Genomic DNA, 5,065 nt, shown 5'->3' on the forward strand with positions numbered 1-5,065 from the left:
TTTTTTTGGGGGGGGCGGTCCTTGACATCACATGAAAATGTCTAAAAGGCATTAAAAACGTTTGGGATTGCTGCCTTTAAAAAAAAGAAAACTGTACGCGAGTGCAACGTACATTGTTCGAATGCCACTGCTCATTCGATATTTGAATCAATTTTATTTATTCTTTGTGCATGAATGTTAGTTTGTGCAATTAAAGTGCCTTGTAAGGCACACAATGCAATTCTAGTAATAATTTTGTGTTTTGAGAGAGACACAGAGAGAGAGAGAGAGAGAGAGAGAGGTTGTTAGCTCTGGATTTTCCTGGTCTAGTATCATTATTTACTATACCCCTGTATTCCCTGTATTACTTCTTCATTGTTGTTATTTTTTGACAGGTCGCCCTGCTCCACTTTTCCCTGCTGATCATCCCGACTGGGCTCCAACGTTAAAAGTTGAGACATAACTGGGTGGCCGTTTCAGTCCGGTCAGCTCCAAGACTAACGCACACGGGAGAAGCGAGAAAAGAAAAGGTCACTCAAAGCAGCAGCGAGTTTGTTGCAGTTACACGGTTAGATTGCTCCAGCGACCTGCACCCCTAAGTCCTGCTTCCGAAAAAATGGATTTGATATAGAAACTCATGAAACTTATCCAAATAATTTTTCAGTAATATATCCTCCTGACTACCAGTACCGTATTTTTCAGATTATAAATCGCAGTTTTTTTTCATAGTTTGGCCGGGGGTGCGATTTATACTCTGGTGCGATTTATGTGTGAAATTATTAACACATTATTATATAATTTCACGCTATTTTCACACTGAACCGCAAGAGGGCGCTCTAGGCCTGTGTTGATAATTTCAACATTGCCGGTAATTCATAAAAACAACTGAGAAGGGCTGAACAAAAATGGCACCGAAAAGAAAATCATATTCTGCACATTACAAGCTGCAAATAGTGAAATATGCAGCCGAAAACGGTAATCGAGCAGCAGAAAGAAAGTTTGGAGTTAGCGAGAAACTTGTAAGGGACTGGCGAAAAGCGGAGGTTACTCTTACTGAAATGAAGAAAACAAAAAAAGCTAATCGCGGGCTGAAAGCTAGGTGGCCGCAGTTAGAGGAACGAGTTCGCGCATGGGTGCTTGAACAATGTGCTGCTGGGAGAGGTTTGTCAACAGTGCAGTTGCATCTCCACGCGCAGGTAGTTGCCAAGGAGATGAATATAAATGACTTTGCGGGAGGACCTTCTTGGTGTTACCGCTTCATGCAACGCAATCACCTCTCTATCAGAGCAAGGACAACAATGTCCCAAAAACTGCCAGCAGACTTCCAAGCCAAGGTCGACAGTTTCCATGAGTTCATTGAAAAGCATGTAAGTGAGCACAACGTGACACCGGATCATATTATTAACATGGACGAGGTCCCCCTCACCTTTGACATTCCCATGGGCCGAAGTGTTGCAGAGAAAGGGCAAAAAAGTGTGAATATAGTTACAACTGGTCATGAGAAATCACACTTCACAGTGGTGCTGGCATGTTGTGGAGATGGATCAAAATTTCCACCAATGGTCATTTTCAAATGAAAAACCATGCCAAAAATCCAATCCTCCTCAGTTGCAGTCGCCGTGAATGAGAAAGGGTGGATGGATCAAGAAATGCTGAACTTATGGCTTACAAAGTGCTACACTAAGCGACCGGATGGCTTCTTTAGAGCACGCAGGGCTCTGCTTGTGATGGATAGCATGAGAGCGCACATCACACCACAGTTCAAAAATAAATTAAAAGTTTTCAACTCCATACCTGCCATCATCCCTGGAGGCTTAACCAAAATACTCCAGCCACTTGATATCTCCGTGAATAGGAGCTTTAAGGCAGTCTTGCGTAACCTGTGGCAGCAGTGGATGATGGATGGAGAGCACAGCTTCACGGCAACCGGGAGAATGCGCCATGCAACTTTCCTGGAAGTCATTGAATGGATCGACAAAGCATGGGCTTCAGTGACAACTGAAACCATCCTGTCGGGATTCAGAAAGGCGGGAATAATTGGAACTGCAACTGACAATGATGTCTGACGTAAGCGACGTGGAAGAGGAAGCGGCGCATCGTCTACCTCCCGAGTTGGGGGAGTTGTTTAAAAGTGAACAGAGTCTGTTCCCCAAGGCACCCACCTGTTCTTTGACAGGTACTTTACAACAATCAGCCTCCTTGACACCCTGATGACAAAAGGACTGACAGCGACTGGAACCCTCATGAATAACAGGGTTCCAAAGGACTGCAAGATAATAGTCGATAAGCTTTTACTTTGTGTTTCAAAGAAAGGGAATTGCTTTTTGAAGTATCATACCAAATAAGCATAATAGAAGCAAACGTGAAACAAAAGAAAAGAGATGATGGAAAGTTATGTTTATGTTGAACACTTTGTCAAGTTGACTTTTTGATATTTTTTTGGACTAACTGTTTCACAATGAAGTTCCGTTTCCCCTGTATTGGGTTTCGATGTCCACTGTAGAAGACACATCAAAGCTGAAAAATAAAAATTTCAAAAATGTATTTTGCAGTATACCAGTTACTTCACATAGATTGGAGAACATTTAGAAGGATATACCAGTTGTACTATGAAAGAAAAATATTGATCACACGTTTTATCGATCTGTAAATCTTTGGCTGTTAAGGAATGATTGTAAAAAAGTAAATAAAACTTGTAAGGCTTGGTTGCACCAACAAGGGTTTAATTAAATTAAAGATTGTCTTTAATCAAAGATTAGTCAAAGTTTAAAATGAGTTAATGGTGTTTTAAAATAAAAAAGAGCTCTGTTGTACCATTTAAAATCTCAGTTTAGTAATAACTCAGTGAAACTGAATTTAAACTGAGTTCAACCCAATTCATCGTGATGTGAATTTAACATTAAGAATGAATTCTGAAGTTAAATCTACAGGCGACACGGCTACAACGCTGTCCTGTGTCAATGTTTTGTTTTGTTTTTTACCCCTGATTAAACATTACATACTGTATCTGACTGAGGTTTATTCTGTGAGCGTGTGCGCATGTAATGAATGTTGGGGTGGGGGTTTTCGTCTGGGTTCATTTGAGGTTGCAAAGACGTTTCCCCAGATACTTGCCAACAGTTTTACTTGTCGCCATCAAAGGGTGAGCGGTGTTGACCTTGGCCAATGTTAGGTTATTGCTGGTTATCTGACGCTAAGAACACATCAGGAACAGGAAGACTCAGGAGGCAGGCATGGTTGTCTTTCTTGCAAGAGAGAGTGTGCTAAAACATGTCTCGGTTCATAATCTCGGAGCAGCTCTCCAGCTGGCTCTGCCATGTAAACCGTTACAGGTTCCGGGTCAACTCTGAAGAGACCGCGTTTGTCTCCTTGCATTTATTGGAAGGATTTCCCTGATACACAATCTTCTAACGGGTGTGGGGAGTATTTTCACATTCCACTACAGTTTCAGTAAAGGAGAGTTTCAATGAGAACACACAGTTCATTCCTGAGATGTCGTCAAACGGCTCCTACTGGATGTCGATGGTCCACGAACAGAGCTTGGGATGTCCCTCTCGTGGTGTCCTGGGCTGATGTTATCTTCTCACAAGCAACAGTTAATTTGGTCAGAAGCCGTTAACAACAAGATATATTAAAAGCTAGAACAGGAGGAGCAGCCTGAGCTCTCCCGGTCCGACAAGTCTCTCATTATCAACCTACCTCATTGTATATGAGGTATTTGTGAGGTTTCACTCTGAAACAGGTTTTAAAGTTACACAGAGAGTAAATATGGGATAACAGAATTTGATTTATTCCAACACCCACTCAGTGAGATATGGCTTTACACTGTTGCTTGCGAGCAACAATGTTAGCCTAGCGTTTTTTACCGTATTTTCCCAAATTATAAATCGCTCTGGAGTATTAATCGAATCAGCCATAAAATGCATAATAAAGAAGAAAAAAAACCTGTATAAATCACACTGGTGTATAAGTTGCACTTTTGGGGGAAATTTATTTGATAAAATCCAACACCAGGAACATACATGTCATCATGAAAGGCAATTTAAACTAAAAATAAAATAGAGAACAACACGCTGTCAATATGCTAACATGACATGATGTATCAACAACGAACTGAGAACGTGCCTACCCTGTTCCCATAACATATTAAGAGTGATTAAGAGAACTAGAGCATAAAGAACATGCTAATAACTTTAGCTCCAAAACTCCAAATCGCTAAATCCAATGAAATCTTTATTCTCTGTGTCACAACTTTGCAACTCTAGAGGTAGAAGATACCGCGCTTCCTCTTCTACATCGCTTACGTCAAAGTCATTGTCAGTTGTTTTTATCAGTTTCTGCCAATGTGGAATGTATCAACACAGGCCCAGAGCACCTTCTTGCGGTTTCATGTGAAAATAACATGTGAAATGATACCATGTGTTAATCAACTGAGGCCTAGTCAAGGACATGTATTAAACAATGCTATCATACCACTTGGCAGGTCCTCATGATTTGCAACACCCCTCCATCATAACCCTTTGCACTTCCTAATGCTTGAATGAAGTGTTTTTATTCAAAGAGTAGAACAGTCAGGGTACGTGTTATTTTTAGACTGAGAAAAAGAAATAAAATCATATGACATACATTTATGAATTAATGTTTTAGTGCAGTAGTTTCTTAATATGAAGTAAATCAACACTCAACAGGCATGAAGTGGCACGGAACACAAGTTGAGAAATGACTTTGCATAGAAGTCAATCACTGACTGCAGAAAAAGCGGTAATCTCTCAGTGATAATTTTACAGTTTACCGGCAGCGAGTCCCAGGGACTCACTGATCAGAAAAGTATGAGTCCCATTCTGCATTGAGAGAGTCCCAAATTTCGAATTCCAAAATGGTCTACTTATTCAATTGCATATGATAATAGCACAAACAACAACATATGCATACAATTATCAACAAATGCTGCAAAAATTTAAATAATTCAGGAGCAGGCCTGAGGATTTCGGAAATTCATGGTAACCGTTTTTCGGTTCCGTTGGATTACCCAAGGGGAAACCACAATAACTGATGTTGGGTTCCGTAAACGTTCATCATGGGAACC

General features: G+C 40.7%; 1 long non-coding RNA gene across 1 annotated transcript in view; it reads left to right on the top strand.

Moving 5' to 3' along the window:
• The window catches only part of LOC109516832 (uncharacterized), a 3,461-nt gene extending 963 nt beyond the window's left edge, over positions 1-2,498 (top strand). The window contains exon 2 of the long non-coding RNA XR_002168428.1: positions 375-2,498. This is a non-coding gene — a long non-coding RNA (uncharacterized LOC109516832). The remainder of the gene's footprint in view (positions 1-374) is intronic.
• The last annotated feature ends 2,567 nt before the right edge of the window (positions 2,499-5,065 follow it).

Source organism: Hippocampus comes, unplaced genomic scaffold, assembly GCF_001891065.2.
Source record: "Hippocampus comes isolate QL1 unplaced genomic scaffold, H_comes_QL1_v1.1 scaffold344, whole genome shotgun sequence".
In the NCBI taxonomy this organism is placed as follows: Eukaryota; Metazoa; Chordata; class Actinopteri; order Syngnathiformes; family Syngnathidae; genus Hippocampus; species Hippocampus comes.